Below are 14,395 nucleotides of genomic sequence, written 5' to 3' on the forward strand. Positions count from 1 at the left end.
AAGCACAACTGTATCGCTGTATAGAACATTTCCAAGTTTAATTTAAACTTTTATTATAGATTCTATGTGTTGGGGCAGTGACTCACTCCAGAAGCAGGTTCTGAGGAAGGGAAAGTGAAAGAAGTCACTAGAATAATTCAGGGGGTGAGATGAATCTCTTCCTACTTTAAACATTGAGTCGGGAAAGAGACAATTTTGGAAATGAGAAAGTAATTTAATAATATGGGGAGTAATCATTAAGCTTAGAAGGAGGATAAGCTAATTCACAGTGCCACATGACAAGATCCCAAAAGCCATGAACATGTTCATGAAGCAGGGGAAAAATACTCTTTTAGTATTACCTGGAGAATCCTAGAATTAACATATGGGAATACAGTCCTATGCTACTTTACAGATTTGCTTTTTATGGCCTAATCACCATAAAAACAATAACTCCATCACTAATAATAATAATTACATTTATTCTTAAATTCGCAGATGGATTGCGATCTCCACGATGAAGGATGAAGATCACAACCTATCCATTACTGCTTGCTTATCTATTCTAGGCAACTCTTGTCCCTGTTTTTACCTAAGTTTGCCACAGAGGATCACCCAATATGCTGCTTCCTTTCTCTGGACATTTGGAGGATACCAGAAGAGCACACATGGTGTCCAGTGGAAGATACTTGCTTTTATCATATAACTAGCATATCTATATCTACATCCATAGATGTACACTTACGTATGCATATATACTATTCTAATCGAATAATTTAACATAAGTTTCTTTGAATTCTTCGCTCCAGTGTTTCATTGTTAATCATTTGTTCGGCATTGTAGCCTGTTCATACCCTTGATTGATTTACCCGTTGCCCTCTACATAGTAGCAACTTTTAATTCTTGAATCTAGGGTATTGAGAGCAGGCACCGTTTCCTTTTTGTTTTGTGGCCCCCCAGTACCTACATTAGCACAGTGCCTTGTATGCAGTAGGCACTTAATGAATCCTTGTTTCTTGATTGATTATATGATTCACAGTCAAAAAAACAACTCATGAAATTGACACACATACACATATATGATTTTAAAGTTTGCAAAACATTTCACATACCTTGTGTCATATGAGCTTTCAGTTACCTGCCCTTCTGAGGTTCAGTTATTCAACTCAGCAAACATTGTATTCACTTCATATGCAAGGCACTATTATATTCCTTCACTAGTAATACTCAGACATTTAAAATTTTTGATGTTTTTAAACTTAAAATGCAATAATGACTGACAATAAAGGCTTTTACTCCCATAAAAACCACTTGTACAACTTTCTATCTTTAATACATTGATGTAGTTTTTGTTCTAGCATTACTCAAAATAAGCTTTGAGATAAAAGTTCACATTAATTAATCCATAATGTAGACTAATCATTGCTGACATTTTGAAAGAAGGTGTCTAGGAAGCAAAGATAAGAACTGAAAAGTAGCTGCTGGAGTCCTGACCATGTTCAGTATTGACAATCTGTAGTGCCTCTTAGAGCAAAAAGCTCCTAGAACTTGTTTAGTAAGGACCAGTTAGAGGTGCTACTGGACTTTTTTTTTTTTAATCTTTTGCTAGGCAATGGGGTTAAGTGACTTGCCCAGGATCACACAGCTAGTAAGTGTTATGTATCTGAGGCCGGTGCTCTATCCACTGCACCATCTAGCTGCCCGACTTTTCTTTTTCTTAAAAAAAAAAATTCTGAAACTGAAATTGACAGAATAAGCCAAGTGAAGCCTCTGACCTCTTCACACTTGGAAAATGTTTCATCATTCTTGGATTCAAGAAGCAAATTAAGATGAATGGTTCAGTGTATTTGAATTTTACTTTCATTGTTCTACAATTTTTGTAAGACTTTGAAGAAAATACTAGTAAAAGAAGGCAATTACATTTCAGACTACACTTTTTGAATTTTAAGGATTAGCTCTAGAGTTATGCAAGTATTAGATCTTTAATCAGGCCAGCACCACTTGAATTGGAGGAAGAGGTGCAAATATTGGTATTAAAAAATGTGTGTGTGTGTGTGTGTGTGTGTGTGTGTGTGTGTGTATGTGTGTGTGTATACATATAGAAAAGTACATTTTCTATCTGGAAGAAGTTCCTAAAATATTTTAGGCATTTTAGGAAAGAAATGAAAGCAATCAAATTTAGTAGTGCAACAAATTGATTTTCATTCTTAAAAAAAGCACGTCATTTAAAAAATATAGCATAGTTGTCTATGCTTAGCAACATCAAATCTATAGTTTAGCATGTTATTTAAGACCACTGAATTTGAAGTAAGAATACCTTAGGTTCCATTCCTGGCCTGGACCTGGCATAGAGGATTACAAGAGCATAAGATTTAGAGCTGAAAGGGACCTTAGAGATCAGCTAGTTTAACCCCCTCATTTTACAGATAAGAAAAGTGAGGTGACTAGAGATTATATTAGTAGGAATAGCAGAGCTGAGGTTCATATCCAGGCCTTTTTGATTCTAAATCCAGTGTTCTTTCTTTTATAGTACTTACTTACTGTCTGTAAGGGTGTGGGGCTGGGAAGATCACTCAACCTGAGCCTCAGTTTCCCCTTTTGTAAAATGGAGGTACAATTATTTGTACTACCTTCCTAGGACTACCATGAGGAAAGTACATTGTAAATGTAAAAGTCCTCTATTAATATAAACTATTAATAACTTGCCTTCTTGCTAACATGAAGAATGAACTAAACACAAATACAGTAAGGATACATACCTCAGCAGAAGAAAATAATTATCTTGCTTTCATGGAAGGGATAAATCATACACATGGTGGGGTGTATATATATACATATGTATATATATATATATATATATATATGTATATGTATATATATATACACACATATACATATTTATGTATATATACATATACACACACACACACACACACACACACACAAGGGTAGCTAGGTTGAGCCAGAATATAGAGGAGATTTTCATATGCTTATAGCATTTTTGTTCCATACAGCACAGAGAAGAATACAGAGAAGAAATGTCTTTCACAGTATGGGAGAATAAAAGTCATCATATCTAAACAGATACATAGATAAACATGACTTCTTACTACTAATATAGGATCACTCAGCCAAATAGTTTCATTAGAATAGGGCTCATGAACCTAAAAAAAGTCTTTTAAACTTCAACTGTCTCGTCCTTAGCCATTAATATAAAAGGAGGTGAGATGTTTTCTTTCTGTTTTGGCCCATGTTACATTGGTCAATGACTACAAAGAAAGCTTGTGCATGCTGAACTCAGAACACTTGATTTCGGGAAACTGTTTCTATTCCTTTTCTCAAATACTTAAAAGCATACATTTATCAGGGAACTTTTTAGACCCTCATACAAGGCAATTAATATAGACTTCACTACTGAAAATTACATTTTAATGACTTTCTGTGCAAGTAACACAAGTTTCATGTGAAGGATAAGCTTATGAAGTCTAAGCTTTCCTTCCCACCCAAGTCATTAAAATTTGGGTTTGAAGGTGGCTTAACTCATTAACATCAAATCACTCAGCCTTATGTTATGAAAAGGATCACTAAGCCCATAACATTTTGCAAAACTTTAATTTGTAATCATAAAAAAACACGATAAATTAATTTGCTAGTTGGCAAAAATTTGGCAAGATGCATTAATCATGTAGACATCAAACTTGGTTTTCTTTACTCTTTTCTGTGAAAGAAAATATAGATAAGAGACTGCTTACTGCTGGTTTTTCACACTATGTAAGATAAATTCTATGTGATGCTGATGATCACAAAATTTAAGAATGGAAAGAAACCACAGAGGTGGCCAAATCCAATCTTCTTATTGGGGGATGAAGGAATTAACAACAAAAGTCATGATGAAGTATTTATCTTTCTTTCCCCCTTCACCCCCTTTTCCGTATTCCCTCTCCACACTAATAGAACTCACAACTTAGTATGGCATCCAAAACAGAGAAATTATTGACCAGAATGACATCCCTTTTCTAAACTGGGGAATAGGAATCAACGTGTGGGGCAAATGTGCCTATTAACCCACCTGTTTTAAGTTTACATTGAAGGATGCTCACTAGCATACATTACTTCTTTTGTTACTAAATTTATGAAGGTATAATTTTATGCTCAGGAATGATGTTGAGTTATATGATTAAACAATATAACAAAAGTAGATAATTTAGGCTTTTAAAAAGAATAACATCAACAACCATGGATACTGCCTCTTCTCTTAACACTGAGATAAGCCAATTGGCACAATTTCACATGGTGTACTGATAATAAACAATCAAACAAAGTACTGCCAAATGTACTTAAAAACTAAGGGATATACGCAAAAGTATTTTCCAAGTGAAAAACTGCTAGAGAGTGGAAAATATAGAAGCACTGTAGATTCCATTGGCTCTATTCTGAGACTCAATCATGAGGGCAAAAGCTTCTTTTAGACATTTGATTTTTGCATATGGTAGGAATTTAACAAACATTTGTTGAATTATCAAATTATATCACTACCTTATTTTCCCGAACTTAACTCAAAACTCTGCTCTGTTAGGGAAAGATAGAAAAATGTTCTGAAATAGACCACAATTCTACTATTTTCACCCAGTTCTTAAATGTAGTCTTCACTTTGGGGTTATTAAATCTTTGGCATGGAATAAATTTTGTTGCCAGTTAAACCTGTTGATAAAAGTGTTAGTTTTTTGATGCTAATGAAGTAATTTAAATGTCAGTTCATTCACAAGAACCATTTAAATTCTTGAGCAATAATTATGGACAGGAAGATACTGTGAATGAGAACCCACACAATGCTTGCCAAATTAAAAAAAGAACAATATTCTAATAATTGTTGCAATTGATGTATTTTGTTGGGTGCATGAAAGTGATCCCTCCATGTCACCAAAGCTATAACAAAGTACTAGTAAGGGGCAAGAGGAAAACCAAAGAATGAGTAGGGCCTTCTCAGAGTGGCTTAGGACAATAATAATTGATGATAGAGAGAAAGCAGAACTACTCATTTTTGTGTTTTGTTCCTATTTTGTCTTCCAAGGAGTATTATCTTTGGACTGGAGGAAATAGATAAAAATGCTTATAGGGAATTGAAATGCAATATAAATGAAGAGGTGAAAACACCTAAATATCTTCAATAAATTCAAATCACCAGGACCAAGAAAGGTGGGATTAAAGAGATAGGGGCCTGGAACAGAGGCATGACATAGGAGGATTTCATGTATCCTGAATTACTCGGTCTTTCTTTCTTTCTTTCTTTCTTTCTTTCTTTCTTTCTTTCTTTCTTTCTTTCTCTCACTATCTATGTTTTTGGCTTTATTTCCGTCTCTCTTTTTCTGTGTCTCTATGTCTGCCTGTCTGTCTCTCTCTCTGTCTTTCTGCCAAAAGCAAAGCAGCTAATAACTCTTTGACATGCCTTAGTAATAGTTTCATCCTTCAGAAAGAAAGAACCATGGGAAGTTCTATTATAAATCTAAATTATTGGCCCTCTAGATGGAAGTGACCATTCCATCTTAGAGTCTGTGACAGAGAAGAAACATGGCCATAATTTGACAAGAAGAAGAAGGAGGAGGTGGAAGAAAAGCAGGAGGGAGAAGAAGAGGAGGAGGAGGGAGAAAAAGAAGGAGGAGGAGGAAGAGAAGGAGGAAGAGGAGTAGGAGGACAAAGGGGAGGAAGGGAAAGAAGAAGAAAAAGAAAAAGGAGGAGAAGGAAGAAGAATGAGGAGGAGAAGGAGGAGGAGGAGGAGAGGAGGAGGAGGAGGAGAAGAAGAAGAAGAAGAAGAAGAAGAAGAAGAAGGAGGAGGAGGAGGAGGAGGAGGAGGAGGAGGAGGAGGAGGAGGAGGAGGAGGAGGAGGAGGAGGAGGAGGAGGAGGAGGAGGAGGAGGAGGGGGAGGAGGAGGAGGAGGAGAAGGAGAAGAAATGCATAGAATATGAAGCGAGACCAGGTAACAGGATAAATCTAAAATGATGGCCTGGTCCCCTAAACAAAGTGCTAGTAATACCACACCTCAGAATAAGCTGAGGCTGGTAAGCAAAATCAAGGAAACAAAAAATCTTTCTTCTTTTAGCTATATTGCTAGATGAGAAGTAGCATGGGGTAGTATATATACAGCCAGGAAGATTTGGGTTCAAGTCTCTCCTCTGACAAATGCTGGCTATGTGACCTTAGGCTAGTCTCTTAACATCTCAATATTTTGCAAAGAATTTACATGGGAGTTCTCTAAACCAGTGAAGTCACAGGTCTAATTCATATCCCTATACTCAGAGAAAAAAAAGGATCAAGTATTAGAGAAGTGATGGGATCTTTACTGGAGGTGGCTGAGATGATAACTACAAGAGTGCAAAGGCAGAGATGCTGCCTTCTAATTTCATTTCTGTTTTCTCTGCAAAGAATAATGTCCCTCCCACTGGAAATGACTGAACAAAAATGACTAACCAGGAGTTAATACCAAAGATAAGTAAGGAGATAGGAAGAGAGCACTGAGTTGCCCTTCATGAATTCAGGTCATCTGGCCCAGATGATCAATACCCTCAGGTCCTGAAGGAACTAGCAAATGTGATTGGTGAGCCATAATCAGTGATATTGACAAGATTATAGAAAATAGGAAAAAGCCAAATATCCTGATTTTCCACAAAAAAAAAGGGAAGAGGAGATTCTGCCAATTATAGGCTAGTGAGCTAGACTTCACTTCTGTAAAAAATCCCAGAATGGATAATTAAAGAGATGTTTTCTTTTCTTTTTTTTTTAATTTAATTTAATTTAATTAAAAATTTTTTTTTCCATATGCTTTTGAGTTGAAAATTTTTTTCTCCCTTCCCCCCCCCAAGATGGCACACAATCTGACATAGGCTTTACATTTACATACCCATTAAACATATTTTCACATTAGTGAAGTTGTAAGTAAAAATTAAAACCAATAGGAGGAACCATCAGAAAGATGAAACAAAATTCAACTTAAGGTAAAATTAAGTGAGAGCGATTCAACTTCCATAGTTCTTTCTTTGGATGTGGACAGCATTTTCCATCCCGAGGCCTCTGGAGATGTCTTAGATCCTCGTAATGCTGAGAAGGGTTCAGTTTAACATTCTTAGTCATTGCATAACGTGGCAGCTATTGTATACAAAGTCCTCTGGGTTCTGCTCACTTCACTCAGCATCAGACCATATAGGTCTTCCCAGGTTTTTCTGAAGTCAGCCTGTTCATCATTTCTTATAGAACAATAGTATTCCATTATATTCATATACCACAATTTGCTCAGCCATTCCCCAATTGATTGGCATCCTCTCAATTTCCAATTCTTTGCCACCACAAAAAGAGCTGCTATGAATATTTTTGTACATGTGGGTCCTTTTCCCATTTGTTTGATCTTAAAGAGATGTTTTCTAACATAGAAACAATGAAGACAAGGAGCCTTCATAGTTTCATCAAGAGCTAAACTAATAGACGAAGTGGATCTCATTTACTTGGATTTTGGCACAGCTTTTTTAACTTTAAAAATAATTCATTCTTTTTTAACCACTAGAAACAAGTGCAACAGGTTGCTTCTATCTATCTGTCACATTATGTCAGAAGCCGCTTCCTAACATGAAGGGCCTGGGTACATTTAAGTTTATTTTTCTTTTGTTTGTTTTTTTCTGAATTTAATAGATATCAAATAAAATGAGCATTTTCTGTATTGAATATATCAGAAAAAAAGATTATATAGGAAACTATGCATCACTCTTATGTCGAACTTGCTTTTCTTTTTAAAATATATAATAAAATCAATAGGTAACTTCCAAAGCTAGCCTACTAATCTGTGATTCTTTCTGGTGTCTTTTGCTCTTTTCTGTGTATTTAAAATGATTTACCAAATTAATATTTTCTCTTTTCTTTTTTTGGACTGCATTATCACTAGATCTCCTTTCACCCTTACTCCTCTACCAAAATGGAAAAAAAAAAAGTCAAGTAAAACAAATTGCCACATTGGTCTTATCTAAAAACACCAGCTAGGTGGCACAATGGATAGAGTACTGGGCCTGGAGTCAGGAAGACTTCTTTTCCTGAGTTTAAATCTGGCCCCAGACACTTACTAGCTTTGTGATCCTGGACAGATCATTAAACCCTGCTTGCCTAAGTTTCCTCATCTATAAAATGAGCTGGAGAAGGAAATGACAAACCACTCCAGTATCTTTGCCAAGAAAATCTCAAATGGAGTCACAAGGTCAGACACAGAAACGTACTGAACAATGACTGAACAAGAGCAGAAAACGTTTGCATTATCCTGAGTGTTAATAACCTTTTTATCACTAGGTGAGCATAGCTAGTCAACTGAAATTGATTAAGAACCTACTACGGGTCAGGCATTATGCTAGTAGTGGGGATACAAAGAAAGGCAAAATGCTTCATTTTTCGTCCTTTGGAATCATAGTTGGTCATTTCATTGATTAGACTTTGAAGTCTTTCAAAGCTATTCTTTACAATGTTATTGTATAAATTGTTCTTGTGATTCCTTAGCAAAACTTAGATAAAGTATTTCATACTATTCTTGTGGAGAAGACAGAGAAGTATAGATTAAATGATAATATAATACAATTGGATGTATTCAGAACTAGTTGGCTGCCTGGACTCAAAGTAGGATTGTTAATGGTCTGGTGTTAATATGGCAGGAGGTCTCCAGTGGAGTGACCTTGGGATCTCTGCTGGGCCCTGGGCTGTTTAAAATTGTTGTCAGTAACATGGAAAGAGGCATAGATAGTTTGATCATCATATTTGTAGATGAAATAAACTGGGAGAGATAGCCAACAAACTGGGTAATAGACTCAGGATACAGTGGGCTAAATTTAAATAGAAATTCACTGGTGAAATAAATGACATTTTTCCTCTTTTGTTTAAGACTATTAGTGGACAGTCCATTTTCCAGTGTATTTCCCTACAAGTCCAACCAGTTTCTTTGTGATAAGCTTTGCTTGTTGGAATACTTAAATATCAATAGCTATTGTAATTCTTTAACCTTACAAGTATGATATGGAGTTTTGCATTCCTGAAGTTATTTGTGCCTAGCAGTTAGCGTAGAAAACATAATGATAGCTCATAAATGTTCAATTTTTTTTCCTTTTTACATTTAAACAGACCTTGATTGCTTGCCTTATTGTGACATGAATCTAGATAGTTTCACTAAAACTATGAACTGCAAATTTATAGGATAAGATTGCTTGCTGGATGAGAAATCTCAAGTAACTTCAAGTGCTTAATTCCTTTATGTGAGTGCCACATTTCTTTGAGATTTTTTTTCCCCATTTAGTTTTCCTTTTAAGTTAATAAGCTTGTCTTGGGGATGAATTAGAAGTTCCATTTGGGGATTTGGTACTGAGGGGTGGAGCCAAGTTGGCCGAGTAAAAGCAGTGACTTGCTTGAGCTCTCCCCCAAACCCCTCCAAATACCTGTAAAAAAAATGACTCTAAACAAATTCTAGAGCAGCAGAACCCACAAAAAGACAGAGTGAAACAAATTTCCAGCCCAAGACAACCTGCAAGGTCAATAGGAAAGGTCTGTTGCGCTGGGCTGGGAGAGGAGTGCAGTTCAGTGTGGGCCATGCCAATAAAAAGAAGGGCTCTGCAAATCTGGAGCAGGCCTCAGGGTAACTATGGCGGTTTCTAGACTTCTCAACCCACAAATGCCCAAGACAATTCAGAAGGTCAGTGGGAAAGGTCTGTTGGATCTGGGTGAGAGAAGCATGGTCCAACCCAGACCCTAGAGTGGCCCCAGGGCAGGGGCCACAGCAGCAGTGGCTGTTTCCAGAGCTCTCTGCCCATAGGCCAGGGTATGAAGCAGCCGACCAGAGGGAGATTGCAGGGATCTCTTTCCTGGCACCGAGGGAGGATTCTCTTGCTTTTCCTTTGGTTGGATCTGGGTCATAGTCGTGGGTGGCAGTCCTGGGGTGAGAAGGAGTCCTGGTGTGGCAGAGCTTGTGGCAGCAGTGTAGAGAGAATTCTCCTCACAGTTACAAGGGGGAAAAGAGTGCTTGTGGTCACTCATAAACCAGAGCACAGTCCAGGAAAGGAGTAAACACCTTGCCTTTGATCATACCACCTTAGAAGAACTGAAAATTTACAGGTCCCTAGAAGTATCTCTGAAAACAGCTGCACAAAACCACTGAAGCTTGGGACAGTACATTCTCCACACTGAAAGCAGAGCCTACCTTAACAAACAGTTTAAAAGTCAAGTAATTGGCAGGGAACATGAGCAAACAGCATTTTAAAAAAACTCAGACTATAGAAACTTAATTTGGTGACAAAGAAGATCAAAACATACAACCAGAAGACAACAAAGTCAAAGCTCCTACATTCAAATCCTCCAAGAAAAATAAGAATCAGTCCCAGGCCATTGAAGAACTCAAAGCACGTAAGAGAAATAGAAGAACAACTGGGAAGAGAAATGAGATTGATACAAGATAATCATTAAAAACAAGTCAACAGCTTGCTAAAGGAGACCCCAAAATATACTGAAGAAAATAACACCTTAAAAAATGGACTAACCCAAATGGCAAAGAGGTCTAAAAAGCCAATGAAGACAAGAATGCCTAAAAGAGCAGAATTGACCAAAAGGAAAAGGAGGTCCAAAAGCTCACTGAAGAAAATACTTCCTTAAAAATAAGAATGGAGGAAAAGGAAGCTTATGACTTTATGAAAAATCAAGAAATTATAAAAGAAAACCAAAAAGTGAAAAAATAGAAGACAATATAAAATATCTCATTGGAATAACAACCGACCTGGAAAATAGATAGAGGAGAGATAATTTAAAAATTATTGGACTACCTGAAAGCCACGATCCAAAGAAGAGCCTACACATCATCTTTCAAGAAATTATCAAGTAAAACTGCCCTGATATTCTAGAACCGAAGGGTAAAATAGAAATTGAAAGAATCCACCGAACACCTCCTGGAAGAAATCCCCAAAGGAAAACTCCTAGGAATATTGTAGCCAAATTTCAGAGTTCCCAGGCCAAGAAGAAAACATTGTAAATAGCCAGAAAGAAACAATTCAAATATTGTGGAAACAAAATCAGGATAACACAAGATTTAGCAGCTTCTACATTAAGGGCAAGAGGGCTTGGAATATGATATTCCAAAGGTTAAAGGAGCTAGGATTAAAACAAAGAATCACCTATCCAGCAAAACTGAGTAAAATCTTTCAGGGGAAAAATTGGATATTCAATGAAATAGAGGACTTTTAAGCATTCTTGATGAAAAGACCAGAGCTGAATAGAAAATTTGATTTTCAAATACAAGACTCAAGAGAAGCATGAGAAGGTTAACAGGAAAGAGAAATCATAAGAGACTTATTATAGTTGAACTGTTTACATTCCTGCATGGAAAGATGATATTTATAACTCATGAGACCTTTCTCAGTATTATTGGAGGGACTATATATACATACATACATACATAGATATACATACATATGTATGTATGTATGTATATGTACACACATACACACACATACAGAGGGCACAGAGTGAGGTGTAGATGAAGGGATATTATGTAAAAAATAAAATTAAGGGGCGAAAGAGAATTGCACTGAGAGGAGGAAAAAGGAAGAGATGGAATGGGGTAAATTATCTCACATAAAAGAGGCAAGAAAAAGCTTTTACAGTAGAGGGGAAGAGGGGAGAGGTGAGAGGTAAGAGAGAATGAATGAATCTTACTCTCATCGGATTTGGTTTAAGGAGGGAATAACATACATACTCAGTTGGGTATGGAAATTTATCTTACCCTACAGGAAAATAGTGGGGAAGTGGATAAGAGAAGGGGGGATGATAGAAATGAGGGCAGATTAGGGGAGGGAGTAATCAGAAGCAAACATTTTTGAGGAGGGACAGAGTCAAAGGAGAGACTAGAATAAATGGGAGAGCAGGATAGGATACAGGGAATTATAGTTAGTCTTTCACAGCATGACTATTATGGAAGTGTTTTGCATGACTACACTTGTATAACCTATATGGAATTGCTTGGCTTCTTAATGAGGGTGGGTGGGGAGGGTGGTAGAGAGAGAATTTGGAATTCAAAGTTTTAAAAATGAATGTTAAAAATTGTTTTTACATGCAACTGGGAAATAAGATATGCAGGCAATGGGGTATAGAAATCTATCCTGCCCTACAGGAAAATAGAAAGAGAAAGGGTTGAGAGAAGGGGAGTTGAGAGAAGTGAGAGCAGATTGGGTAAAGAGGTATTCAGAATCCAAGCCATCTTGGGGTAGGGGGAGGGGAGAGATGGGGAGAAAATTTGAAACTCAAAATCTTGTGGAATTAAATGTTGAAAACTAAAAATAAATTAATTAATTAAAAATGAAAAAAACCCAACCATTTGGATTGCCCTATACATGAAGTTGAATAGGGATACATGTAAAGTCTTTCATGTGGGTTCAAAAAATCAGCTCTAAGTATAAAATGGAAGAGGACAGGTAGACAATAGCTGTTTTTGAAAAAAAAATATGTATGTGTATGTATGTGTGTATATATATATGTGTATGTATGTATATATATGTGTATGTATGTGTGTATATATATATGTGTATGTATGTATATATATGTGTATGTATGTGTGTGTGTATATATATATATATATATATATATATGTTTTCATGGACTGAAAGCTCCATATGATTCATCTGTGTGATGTATTAGCCAAAAAGGGCTGTGCCATCTTGGGCTGCATTAAGGGGTGGCAGAGATTCCAGGCTGAATGTATTTAGATGCCATCAGGTTCCTTTTGAGCACTGTATTCTGTTCTGGAATGTTTTGAGAAGGACCTGAAGTGGTGAAAAAAGGGTTTGGGGGTGGGGGTAGGGGCACTTGAGGACCATCTTTACTTATTTGGAGAGATTTCACATGGCAGCAGCATTAGACTTGCTTGTCCAGAAATTCCCTTCATTGATACGGGACAGCAGTGTCTCTAGAACTTTGAGTGAGAGAGAGTTCCTGAGATGCAGAGAACATAAGTGACGTGCAAGTTTTCATACAGCTCAGATGCATTAGAGGCAAGAGTTGAACCCACATTTTACAGCCTCCAATAAGAATAATTACTAGTATTTATTTATATAGTGACTTTAGGTTTTCAAAGAGCTTTCCATGTTATTTCATTTGACCCTTACAACAACTTTGTGTGAGAGGTACTATCATTATGCTCATTTTATGCATGAGGAAAACAGAACTAGAGAAGTTAGATGCTTTGCCTTGGAGCACATAGCTATTAAATGTTTGAGGTAGAATTTGAACTCAGGTTTTCACCACTAAAAATCTGGAGCTCTAGTCACAACCGGTTCTCTATTCCCCATGCTATCTCACTATTTCTCTAAGCTTTAATAATGTTTATGGAGTTGAAGTTCAGTTTATGTAAGCAAACATTTCCTAAAAGTTAGAGCTGGGCAAAAGCAGGATGTGCTGTCCTTATGTGGAGGTCTTCAAGCAAGGTTAGATAACCATTTGAAAAGGGTATTTTTGGGGTCAGCTAGGTGGTGCAGTGGATAGATCACAGGCCCTGAAGTCAGGAGGACCTGAGTTCAAATCCAGCCTCAGACCAAACACTTGACACTTACTAGCTGTGTGACCCTGGGCAAGTCACTTAACCCCAATTGCCTTAAAAAAAAGGAAAAAAAAGAAAAGTGTATTTTTTTTCCCATCATTTGTAGATTGTGTTCTGACACTTCCAGCCCTGAGATTTTATGATTCAAAGTTTCAGAAATTTAGAGTTCAAAGGAAGCTCAGAGTCATCTGGTCTAAATCTCATTTTACAGATGAGGGAGGTGAGACCTGGGCAAATGACTTATTCAAGGTAAAACATATGGTAAATGCCAAAGGTAAGATTTGACCCCAGATTCCCTGATTGTGAAGCTGATGCTTTTATTGCTCACCATACCATATCACCTAAATTCCTTACTTTGTGAGCCATAGTCAAGGTAGGAAAAATTGTACCTCTTGTCTCTTTAATGTCCACTGGAGTCTGTTTGTCAGTATTGATCAATAAACATTTATTTAAGCATCTACTAAACACTAGGGGTACAAAAAAGAAACAAAAGAGAATCTCTGCCTTCAAAGAGCTTACTATCCACTTCACTGTAATTCACTTCCAATTTATTTCACTATTAACACCCATGGCTTCATTTATCACAAAAAAAAAAATAATGCTCCTGTGATGTAGAGAGCTGAATTTTCTGGAATCAAACAACGGATATTTCAAACAGATATTAAAATCCATCACTTCTTGGCAAATATTGGTATTCTAGATAGCTACCTGTCTTGCTTAAATCAAGCTTTATCTCTGCTTTTTAAGGAAAAAAGAGATATAAATACTTTAAGTTTCACAGGATGCCATTATGCTACCATCCTCTGCTTGTGTTTTATCTTCTCT

General features: G+C 36.7%; 1 protein-coding gene and 1 long non-coding RNA gene across 3 annotated transcripts in view; one reads left to right on the top strand and one right to left on the bottom strand.

Annotated features, from left to right (window-relative positions):
• The window catches only part of LOC110209537 (uncharacterized), a 40,088-nt gene extending 38,815 nt beyond the window's left edge, over window positions 1–1,273 (top strand). For both annotated transcript variants that reach the window (XR_013485249.1, XR_002324851.2), the window contains one exon: window positions 478–1,273. This is a non-coding gene — a long non-coding RNA (uncharacterized LOC110209537). The remainder of the gene's footprint in view (window positions 1–477) is intronic.
• ATRNL1 (attractin like 1) overlaps window positions 1–14,395 on the bottom strand; it is a 1,198,805-nt gene that overhangs the window by 22,034 nt on the left and 1,162,376 nt on the right.

Source organism: Phascolarctos cinereus, unplaced genomic scaffold (genome assembly GCF_003287225.1).
Source record: "Phascolarctos cinereus isolate Bilbo 61053 unplaced genomic scaffold, phaCin_HiC Scaffold_3;HRSCAF=262, whole genome shotgun sequence".
Taxonomy (NCBI): domain Eukaryota; kingdom Metazoa; phylum Chordata; class Mammalia; order Diprotodontia; family Phascolarctidae; genus Phascolarctos; species Phascolarctos cinereus.